At 34.9% G+C, this 12,671-nt stretch overlaps 1 long non-coding RNA gene across 1 annotated transcript; it reads right to left on the bottom strand.

The window, feature by feature from the left end:
* Window positions 17-5,246, bottom strand: LOC104712564. Its single transcript, XR_755531.1, has 4 exons — window positions 5,214-5,246; window positions 4,983-5,049; window positions 3,084-4,887; window positions 17-2,983 (listed from the first exon to the last, which is right to left on the bottom strand). It is a non-coding gene; the product is annotated as an uncharacterized LOC104712564 (long non-coding RNA).

Here is a 12,671-nt window from a genome sequence, read left to right as displayed (position 1 = left end):
AATTCATTTAATATTTATGTATTTACGAATGAAAATAGGCCACGTACGGTTACTCATGGTGTTGCTTCAGATGCTTCCCAGGGAATCGATTCTCTCCTAAATGGATCGTAAATAGATTTTTTATTCAGTTTTTTGGCCCCAAATGGTTGAGTAACCATGAGAGTAACTGCCAGTAAAGATGCTCTTAGTTTCTTACATGAAACAGAGTTTGAGTGTTTAGTAATGAATGATTATACATCTACATCTACATAAAAACATATAATAATGTTACCGTTTTACGAAGAACAAATATGTATACATATTACAATTTCAGTAACAAGTAAATGAATGGTAAAGTTAGAATTATGAGTTATATGAAAAATCAGTTTGGGTTTTATTAAATTTACTTGATTTGTTTATTTTTCATTGTCATTTTACCTATATTTTTCTCACAAATTTTGTCTTTCGTCAGACTCATAAAGGTTTATGATCTAAATCTTACGGTTTAATGTAGAAAATTTACACTATTCGAATATTTTCTTGAAAAATCTAGCGTTCTTTGAAAATCTACATTGGTTTTTGTTTAAATAGTAAAATAGTGTTCAAGTTATAAGTTATAAACTCTATGCAATCGAAACAAAAGATTCAAGTTGGGTTCAATCAAAAACATACACATACTAATTACGCAAAACCATCATAGACAGCACTGGAAGTTAAATTAAGTGGTGCAATTTAGGATAAACATACAAAGTTATCATTAACTTATCACGCAAAAGCTTAATTATCGAGAAGCAAAACTTAAAATGCTATCATCCAAAAAATGGTCAAAAGACAAGAAACCAAAATGCAAGTGATGTGTGTACACCAGCCAAATCTTATAATCTAACACAAATCTAAAAAGATACCAAAAACGATGTTAATGAACAAACATATAATGCTAGTATATTAGTAATCTAACACAAAACTATATCAAAAGAAAACTGCCAAAAAATTGTTTATTGACAAGAAAAGTAGAAAACAGTGAAATCCAATTTCCATTGACAAACAATCAGCTCTAATGCTCTAAAATAATAAGTTAGTAACTCAATCGGCTACTTTGCCTAGTAACAAACATAAACTATGTACATATTAGAGTATGATCAAATCTAAAAACACATTTAGTTGATCTAAATAGCAGAGAATATCAGTTATGCCACTCTACAATAAGAAAGATAGAATCGCCTGTTGTTCTCAAGTCATCAACGATAGAAAACTATTATGGAAACATAAGGTATGGTAAGGATTTCAAGAAATATCTATTGCACTTTGTAAATAAATACACGTGTGATTCAATAGACTAAATGACAGACACGAATACACCATAGCAGATATATTTTCAATCAATGGATTGTAAGTCGACCAATACAGTTTGTAGAATCTAACTCAATAATCATCATTTTATGGTGCCGAATTCAAAAATCAAATGTGGAAATAGACAAAAGGTGCAAGATATATTGAAAGGTTCTATATAATCGTACTGCCTCAACACCTGAACTCTTTAGTTTAGCAATTGATTATGATGTCTCTTAGAAACATATCAGAAGACACATGTATACTCTGTCCTTTGCCTAGTACCAAACATAAGAGTATAAGACTGGACGTTTTACATAAACCTTTTTACTAAAGTAGAGATTTAAGAACTTCTAATTCTAAAACTATTATAGCAAACTACGAAACCAAATACTGGATATAGGATACATTTAGTCCGACCTAAATGTATATATTTCATATGCCTACAATGAGGATGATAAAAGCGAACTAATTTCTGATTTTGACATCAATCATAGAAAGTGTTATTCAAACTAACAAACCAAACACATGAAATTGCATCAACTATGTAAGACTAAGAGCAGACCTACTACCATAAACTGACAACATGTATAGTAAAGACTAAGCCATCATGTACAATTTATAGAAAACACAGTAATTCATCAGTTAATAATACAAAACGCCAAAACATCAGTCACCAAGTGTTTAGACTTAAGATCATAACGCAAAACGAAGACATTCAATATTCAAGGGAAACTACTACAATTATCTACATGAGTCTCATGAACGTAAATAAATAGCTACAATCAACTAAAAACTTCATCCATTTCAGATGGAGTTAAAACTCACAAGGCTTACAAATATGAGAAATATAACTGATTTTATCGATATAGGGAACTAAAGATAGATAAACAAAGAGACAAGCTCTCCCTACAAGGACCGAAAACCCTTGTCCAATCCTAAGAAAATAACTCTTATGTCTAACTTTCCTGTCTTCTCTAAAACCTAAGCTCTTTATTTAAAGAGAAACCTAATATAGAAACGGAAACAAATCATATGACTTTATCAAGTCTAACTAAGATAGTACTTAGGTGAAATAAATTACATCTCTATCAGTTTCATAAAAAAAGAAGTCTTATCTTACATAGAAGCACCAAATCAGAGATTACTAGTATCGAAAAGGGTTTTTAGAGTATAAAGTAAAAAAAAAGACACTCAAGATTCAAGCAAACTACTACCATCATTTGCAAGAGTCTCATCTACGTTCAAAACTACAATAGACTACAAGAGCATTCCCATTTATAAAATGAGAAACTCTATGATACATAAGTACCGAAACAGAGACACAATAAGTTAACAGTGAATTTCTACAATCCGACAGACTACAATAAGTACCGAAATGAGAAACTCTATGTCACATAAGTACCGACACAATAAATTAACAATGGATATATTAACAATAAGTTTCTACAATCCGACAGATACTAGAACAATGAAATAATAATGTCAAGACAACTATTCAAGATACATCTTTAATTAGAATGGTGTTTTAGATATACATATCTAATATCTCTACGTTACGTAGATATATAATCTAACTTATAAATGTAGTTTTCACAGGTGATAATAACAATTAATCACAGACAAGTTGAGAAAAGTCTATACCTGATTATGAACACCTTTTTCAAGCATATACCTGAACAAATCAAAATTAGTAGTTACTTCCAATTCTGTCTCATACTTGTGATTTTCATAATATAATCAACTAATTACAAACAAATTTTAACAATGCATACCTGTTAAAGAAGTCTGCCACACTTGTAATCTCCTCAGAGTTTGTCCATTTCAACGCCTTCAGAACCAAATACCTGAGGAAATCTTAATTAGTTAGTATCCATTGAACATAAATGCCCCTTTACTTACCTTGTTTTTTGAAGCTTAAATGTTCAGTCTGTCAGTAATATGTTCAGTCTTTGTTAAGACTTTGCTCTTTTGTCTTATAATTTTTCTAAGCCATCGTTTCCATCCAAAGCCGTGGCTACCAAACTCTTAGAGCGCTTTTAAGTTATTCAGTCTTTGTCTTAAGACTTTGCTCTTTTGTCTTGTAATTTTTCTAAGCCATAGGTTGTTTCCATCTAAAGCCGTGGGTACCAGAGCTCTTTTGTGTTATTCAGTCTTTGTCTTCAGACTTTGCTCTTTTGTCTTATAATTTTTTTAAGCCATAGGTTGTTTCCATCCAAAGCCGTGGGTACCAAACTCTTAGAGCTCTTTTGTGTTATTCAAGTCTTTGTCTTAAGACTCTTAGAGCTCTTATGTCTTGTAATTTTTGTAAGCCATAGGTTGTTTCCATCCAAAGCCGTGGGTACCAAACTCTTAGAGCTCTTTTGTGTTATTCAAGTCTTTGTCTTAAGACTCTTAGAGCTCTTATGTCTTGTAATTTTTGTAAGCCATAGGTTGTTTCCATCCAAAGCCGTGGGTACCATAGCCCTTTTGTGTTATTCAGTCTTTGTCTTAAGACTTTGCTCTTTTGTCTTATTTTTTTAAGCCATAGGTTGTTTCATCCAAAGCCGTGGGTACCAAACTCTTAGAGCTCTGTGTTATTCAGTCTTTGTCTTAGACTTAGCTCTTTTGTCTTATAATTTTTCTAAGCCATAGGTTGTTTCCATCCAAAGCCGTGGGTACCAAACTCTCTTAGAGCTCTTTTGTGTTATTCAAGTCTTTGTCTTAAGACTCTTAACCCGTAGGTCATTCCCATTCAAACTCTTAGAGCTCTTTTGTCTTGCAGTTTTTCTAAGCCATAGGTGTTTTCCATCCAAAGCCGTGGGTACCAAACTCTTAGAGCTCTGTGTTATTCAGTCTTTGTCTTAAGACGTTGCTCTTTTGTCTTGTAATTTTTCTAAGCCATAGGTTGTTTCCATCCAAAGCCGTGGGTACCAAACTCTTAGAGCTTTTTTGTGTTATTCAGTCTTTGTCTTGAGACTTTAAACCCGTAGGTCATTCCCATCGCAACCTCTTTTACCAACTCCCAACATATGCATGCACTACCCAGCCAGTTCAATGCACAGTTTGCAAGGGACAATGTCCCCAAAAAGAATCTGACAGAACACTATTAGATTAGTGTCTGCCCATGAATCTTTTTGGGTTTTAAAACAAAAACAAAAACCAAACTGTTCACAATATATCCCAAGATTAAGAATCTGTAGGACGATTAAAAAGGTTTTGAAAATACTATTGAAACAAAACATCTTGATTCCAAAATCCCAAAACGAATTGTCAATTGCAAAAAAAATCTCATCGATAAGAGCTTTCATACATGCTTGTTCTCTTGTTTGATTTCAATCCTCCAAAATTCAGAAAACAAAATCAACAAAAAGAAAAAGAAAAAAGAAACCAGAAATTGAAATCATCTTGATTCCAAAATCGCGAAAACAATCTCATCGAAGAGAGCTGATCATACATGTTTCTTCTCTCGTTCGATTTTAATCTTCCAAAACTCAGAAAACAAAACCAAGAAAATAAAAATAAACCACAAATTAAAAACGAGAAAATAGAGATTTACATACCTCGAGGATTGTTTCAACCCGAAACAAGCTTCAAACCCTATAAACAAGAACAAAGTATTAAGAATAATGGAAACCCTAAGAAACCAAAATCGCAAAAAAAAAAAAAAAAAAGAGGAAATCTAAACCAATCACCACGATTAAGAAGACGAAGAAGAAAGAACCCAGACAATTTTACCAGTTATACGCCGAATCAAGCATCCTCCAAGTACCGTAAAACAAAAAAAAAAAAAACCTAGATCAGATCTCTACCAACATTAGATCGACTACACGAAAACTTACAGATCCTAAAAACCAAAAATTCGCAATCTATAGAATAAAAATTGCTAATATAAAAAACGATGGAACAAGAGAGAGAAAAAATACTTTTTTATTTTTCAAAGATAAATAATAATTCATCCGATATTGAGACCTTGACATCAAACGCGTTTTGTTAACGGATATATATTTCCAGCAACAAAAAAATACTTATGCAGAATTAACCGTTGATTCATCAGATACACTAATCGGACGGTTCTTCTTTTTCCGCGATTTTTCAGATCGTAATTTTAATTCAGATTAGGCCTAATGCTAAATGGGTAAGTCCAATAAGGCCCATAAAATTCAAATTCTGAACTCTGACGCTCCTCTTTTGTGTCTCCGTGTTGTCACCGTATTGACCGTTACAATATATATCAAATATTCATTAAATGTCAAGATTCAGCCGTTTTAAGATTCAGCAATTTGGAATAACTAAACGTTGACTTACATCTTTTTTTGTTGGGATTAATTAATAATTACTATTAATAGAGTTTAAACTATATGAGTTGTCTAGGCCCGTTATTCATTTGATAGAAGGGCCCGATTAGTTTGGGTCCATTATATGGGCTTAGAATGGGAAGATCATAAGATTGGACATATTTTTTTTTTTTTCAGCAAAAGAAATTTATTCAGAATAAAATTTGTCCATGTACAAAGGTTCCATAATCCATACAGGTGGATTGGAAGAAGCTGAATAATAATCTAATGTATTACATCCCAATTTAGCTAATAAGTGGGCAATCTCATTGTTTATATGATGAATAAATGAAAAGATTACATGAGCAAAATTCCTAGAGCAGTGTTTGATATCCTGTAATAGACTGTGAATTGAGACATCATGTAGGGAACCATTTAGACAGTCGATCAATGTTTTGGAGTCTCCTTCAAAGCATACATTGGTGAAGCCTTTTGCTGCAGTTTGTTCCATAGCTAGTAAGAGGGCTTGGGCCTCACCTTCTAATGGACTCTGTGCATTGCGAAGAACACGTGAACCCCAAGTAATTGCTTCACCACAGTGGTTACGTATTATCCAGCCACCTATAGTTTCCTTCGTATATGTGTTGAAGCTAACATCAAAGTTGCATTTAACCGTTGGATATCTTGGTCTCGACCAGTGAGGATTAAACGGATGATCGCTAGAACCTGAAGCTGAAGAGTGAGATGGGGTAGATTGAATCCATTCAAAAACATCAGCTTTGGATTGAGAGACAACATGGTGATGATCACTAGTTATATTTTGAAAGATGTAATTGTTGCGATGCTTCCATATGTTCCACAGAACCCAAAAGGGTAAGAATCTTTGTTCTTTAGTCAAAGAGTGATCATCAGACAAACGTAATAGTGCCGAAATATTCTGTTCACAATCCGTTAAATGAAAAGCAGATAGTGGGAGATCAGTATTGTCCCAAATCAGCTTTGATGCTGGGCATAAGAACAGAGTATGGTTTATAGATTCATCAGCTCCATGACATCGTTGGCAAAGAGTACTAATGTTCACACCCCGAGAAACTAGCCTTGTGGCTGTACCTAGTGATTTAGATAAAACATTCCAGAGAAAATGTTTTATTTTCGGTAAAATTTTCAGTTTCCAAATCTTATTTTTCAGATCAACTGAACCATGGGGAATGGGAGGGCCAGGAACCAACACAGTCGGATCATGTGTGGCCAACCAGTAACCAGAACGAACAGAGTAAACTCCCGAAGCATTGTAATGCCAAATAACTTTATCTTGAAATGTATATTGTGGTATGTATATTTGCTTCACTGCCTCAATATCAGTCGGCTTTATCAGATTAACAAGTGCAGATGTGTCCCATGACTTAGAATAGCCAGTGTCATCAATAAAAGATGAAAGAAAACCCGAAACATTATGGTCAATGGAACAAACAGGGCGCGGGGGATGCTCCACAATGACGTTATCCACATTTAGTCGTATTGTTGAACCATCACCAACACAAACTCGAACTCCCTTCTTAAGCAGCTCCAAACCGGTAAGGATTGATGACCAACCATACGATTGTGATTTTTTAGGCGTGGCATCGAGAATTGAAGAATCAGGGAAGTATCTAGCTTTCATAATTTTAGCAAATAAGCTGTTGGGACATGTTAGTATACGCCAAGCCTGTTTTACTAATAAGGCATCATTGAACTTAGCTAAATCTCGAAATCCCATACCACCTTCCTTCTTAGAATATTGTAGTCGTTTCCAAGCAATCCAAGAAATGCCTCTAGACGAGGTTGATTTTTTCCACCAAAAATGCATCAGGATCGATTCTAATTCAGAGATTAGACCAAGAGGTAATTTAAAACATGACATCGCATAAACCGGCATTGCAGCTGCCACCGACTTAAGCAGAACTTCTTTCCCTGCAGATGATAAAAATTTGCCACTCCAGTTTGTTGTACGTTGTCTCACTCTTTCAATAATGTATTCAAACATTTCTTGTTTCTTGTTACCAAACTGTTCTGGTAAGCCTAGGTATTTCCCTCCACCCCCATGATTTGGTATGTCCAAGATTCTTTTCATTGCAACTTGTCTATGACCAAAAACTCTCGAACCAAACGTGATAAAGGATTTGGAGCTATTAATAACTTGGCCTGAATAGTATTCATATACGTCAAAAACATCCTTTAAGGCCTGACAGTTTCGGTTGTTTGCTCTACAAAAGAATAAACTATCATCTGCAAATTGTAGATGAGTAATAGATGGAACTCCGTTACCAATTTTGATTCCTTGTAGGCATTTAGAGGACACTTGAGACTTAACGAGGTAGCTTAGTATGTCAGCACATAGAATAAAGAGATAGGGTGACAGAGGATCACCCTGTCTTATGCCACGACTCGGCTGGACCTTCCCGTACAGAGTACCATTTATCAAGACAGCATATTCCACTGAACGAACCGTAGCCATTATCCAGGTGATCCAAGTAGAAGAGAAACCAAATAGTTTCATAGTAGTTTCCAAGAAATTCCATTCCACTCGATCATATGCTTTACTAACATCCGTTTTAACAGCCATATATGTTTGAGAAACTCGTTTTCTTGCTTTAAGAGAATGCATCAATTCGTGAACAATCAATATATTATCAGTAACCATACGCCCAGGAATGAATGCAGCTTGAGAATCAGAGACAATACCATCCAAATGGAGTTTCAACCGGTTGACCAAACACTTAGAAATGATTTTGTAAATGACATTACAAAGACCTATAGGACGATAGTCTGCTAGTGTTTCCGGTTCAGTAGTTTTAGGAATCATACAAATATTTGTGTTGTTAATCCCCGGTTTCATGTATGCCGTTGTAAAAAATTCTTTAACCTCCTTAATTATATCCTCTCCCACAACATCCCAACATTGTTTGTAGAATCTAGCAGTTAAACCATCTGGACCAGGTGCCTTGTCATCACCGATCATTGACAATGCTTTAAAAATTTCCTCACTAGAAAAGTCTCTTGTCAAGTCATCATTCATATCCTGTGTAACAGTTGGGACGAAGTCGGCAAAATCCAATGTTGACACCGGGTGATTTGTTGTAGAATACATGTTGTTGAAATACTCTGCTGCATGATGTCCAATATCTTTATCTCCACTAAAAACCTGTCCTTGATCATTCTTGATTGAAGTAATATAATTTTGAGCAAATCTGTTCTTAGTAGAGGCATGAAAAAATTTCGTATTTCTATCACCAACATGTAGCCATAAATTTCTACTTTTTTGCTTCCAATAGATCTCTTCTTGTCTGTAAGCAGTATTTAGTTGCTGTTTCAATCTTGGTATTAAATCTCTATCTGACCTGTGTAAGCTTGACATTGCACTGTTTAAACGGTATTGAAGCACATCTATTTGTTTCGCTGAGTTTAAATTGCTTTTACGTTTACAACGAGCCATGAACGTACGACAATGTCGTATTTGATCCACTATGGTGTGATGACGTTGATCTTTACAAACGTTCCATCCCTCTTTAACGTAGCTTTTAAAATTAGCAACGTCCAGCAGCCTTTTATCAAAACGAAAGGGTTTTCGCAGAACTGGATCATGGCAACCAAACCGGAGCAGGACAGGTCTGTGATCAGACCCATTAAAGTCCAAAAACTCCGCTTCTCCCCTTGGAAATGTAGCTGACCATTCAGAGTTTATCAAAACTCTATCAAGGCAACACTTGACAGTGTGTGAATGTCTCTCACCAACCCAAGAAAACCTATCACCCGTAAACTTGATGTCCCAAAGATCACAGTAAGACAACATATGTCTAAAATTCCGGAATGTCCAGTCTGCTCTCATCGGTCCACCAATTTTTTCATTGTTAGAAAGGATCTCATTAAAATCCCCAACCAAAACCCAAGGTCCATCCTTTGAATGTGATAATTGATTCAAGTGATCCCAAAAGAAATGTCTCTAATCTTGAACAGGATAACCATAGACACAAGACAAATAAAACTGAAAGTTATAATATTTAACGTTTACATCAATGATTCTAGCATCCTTAGAAATTAAGGACACTTGAACATTGTTCTTCCACAACAAAGCCAAACCGCCACTCCTTCCACAAGGGGGCACAGTAATTATATTAGTAAATCCTAAGGAATTAGCAAATTCAACAACCTTATTACAATTATTCAGAGTTTCAACTAGAAATAACATATTAGGTTTATAGATACTGCAAATACTACGTAGTCTATATTTAGTCATAGATGTGCCAATGCCTTGGCAATTCCAGGAGATGATCGTCATGGACACAGTGGGGGTACCGGGCCCCCGCGCCTCTGTCGATCTCATTTGGTGCAGAGCAGGAACCAGCAGACTCGACTCGCTCCTTCTTCTTGATCTGGCACAGGACCGCCTGATCTTCAGCAGCTTCCCATTGTTGGTAAAAAGCTTCAACCTCCCCCCTCTTACGCTTAGCGCTATTCTTTTCCTTCTCAAGAATCACTCCTTTATCCTCATGAATGGGAGAGAAAGTGTCGATGAACTGTTTGTTGAACTTGGCATGAAGATAACGAAGTCGTTCAGCCGTGAGTTCAGTATCTTCAAACACACTTGGTGGTTCACTTGGAACGGAAGAACTCGGGCCAGCACCCGGAGTTGAGAAATGATTCCGAAGTCCCAGTATTACATCAGCAGGATCAACAGTCTCGAGAGTATTAGCATCAGACAGGACATCAAGCACAGCCTCAGGACCAGCCATGTCATTATTGTCATCATTAGGCGGTTCCTCTTGATAGAAATCAGGGTCCTCAGCATTCAAATGACAGTCGGAAATATCATGTTTAAGAGAACCACATTTAGCACAGAACTTACGCAGCCTCTCAAAACGATACTTAATGATTGTGTTATCACCCACAGTGAATTGAAAATTCCTCTTAAACCTTAATGGCCAGTCTACATTCCAATCTATGCTAACCCGTACAAATTCTACCATATTAGCATTTTCATCAAAGTCTACCGTTTCCACTGGTCCTAACTGATCTCCGACATACCTGGCCATATCATTGGAGAGGTATAGCAGTGGGATTCCTCGTATTTGAATCCAGAAGGGGATTATCTTCATAGTCTCTTCGGTGATATTCGGATGCCAACGATGAACCGTCAACATCCATTCGTTGAAAGACCACGGACCTCGACGTAAGACCATGTTAAGAGACTCTTCCGATTGGAAAACAAAAAGAGCCTTTCCCGGCCCCAGAATACGCCTAACCGCGGTTCCTTCAACCCCCCAAATTCTGGGCATATGCCCTATCAAAGCCCGCAAGTTCTGTTTACGGGGGTTCACCGTTGAGACCACCAACGAGTACCGGTTAGCATTCACCGCCTTTGCAATGAATTGCGGCGGAAGCGGAACAGGGGCATCAGATATGCCCAAGTCCAAATCTTGGAGGGATTTTCTGATGTAATCACTCATACTCCACAATTTAGGAAAGACGAACAGAGATAATGGATTAGAGAAGAAGGATTGAAGTGAAAAAAGTCCGGTAAGATCGAATTTATAGTGGATTGCCCATGGCGGTTTTCTCGACCGGTTATCCAACGAGAAAAACGGACCAAGGAAACTGCCATAAAGACGTTTTGACAGAAAGACCCCGACAGAAATTGCAATGTTAAAGACACAATCTTCAATCGGACAAAAACTCCGACAAGGAGAAAACGAAGAAAAATCGATCTGCAGATCGCAGAAAAAATCGCCCCCAGAGAGAAGCGACGCCATTTTCAGTAGCTAAGATCTTATATAAACCCAAATTCATAAGATTGGACATATATATATATATATATATATATAAGGGTATGAGCTGATCAGTGAACTTTTTTAATTGTATTTGTGATCTACAAGACTTATCATCTATATATACATTTTCCAAGTACATTTAGCAAATAAATCATGAAGTTGCCACCTATTTACAAGACTACCATTGACATTAATTATTAATTTGTTTTTCATTTAATTAATTAATATTATGTTTCTATTTTTGAAAACAAGATTTCTCATCCTAAATAAATTTCTAAAACAATTGGAATCACTCCCATTAACATTAAGTATTAAGTTTATAAGTGATTTAATTAATATTAATTTTTTAATTTTACAAAACAATATTTTCTCCATACACAAATTTCCTAAACAATCGGTCTAACCAAGACACGAATTGATTTTCGATCTTGGAGGAGGATCCGTGGGCGAGATTTTTGATCTCAACGCATTGATTTCCCCCTAAAATATATGTTCAAAATCAAATATAAAATATATCATTTAAAAAACTAACAGTATGATTTTAAAAGGTAACAAACATATTTACCATTTAATTTGATATCTCATTTCTAGATTTATTTTTATTTTGTATTACGTATTTAAAAATAATTTTTACTTTCACGGGTTTCATATGATGAGTATTTGCGGATTAAAATTTTTTGAATATGTTGCCAGACCCACTTAGCATGGTAGGTTTGGAATATAGAACCAACACTAAAATTATTAGTTTATCTCATATATACTATAGATTTGTAATCATAGTTTTGAAAATTAACATATAAATTATTTAGTATATGAACTACAAAATATTACACATACTATAACACATTTTTAATATTCCAAAAAAAAAATTAAATATACATAAAAATATACACTAACATATTATATAAGCATATACTTCTGTTTAATTCTAGTAAACAAAACAAATGTAGAATTTTATATTCTATCTAATAACAAATTTAATGTAATTAGGTTATAAACTTTATAAAACGTAAGAAGAAAAAAAAAATCTAAACAAAATTCTAAATTAATTAGACAAAAAGTTAATTAATTGAAAATTTGAAAACTAAATAAATAAAAAATGATTATTTAAAATACAATAATTTATAATTTAGTCCCACAATATATCGCGGATGAAATCCTAGTATAGTACTAGAATATTAGCCACAAGGCTTTCGGTATTTGATTCTCTTTTGTTTTTCCAACTGTGGTCCGACATCAACTTTTATACACATCCACTTGTGTAATTTTCAACAATAAAGTAGTGAAAGTGTATGTATTATAA

The sequence above is a fragment of the Camelina sativa genome, chromosome 2, assembly GCF_000633955.1.
Source record: "Camelina sativa cultivar DH55 chromosome 2, Cs, whole genome shotgun sequence".
NCBI lineage: Eukaryota > Viridiplantae > Streptophyta > Magnoliopsida > Brassicales > Brassicaceae > Camelina > Camelina sativa.
This window is presented reverse-complemented; position numbering and strand designations above follow the sequence as displayed.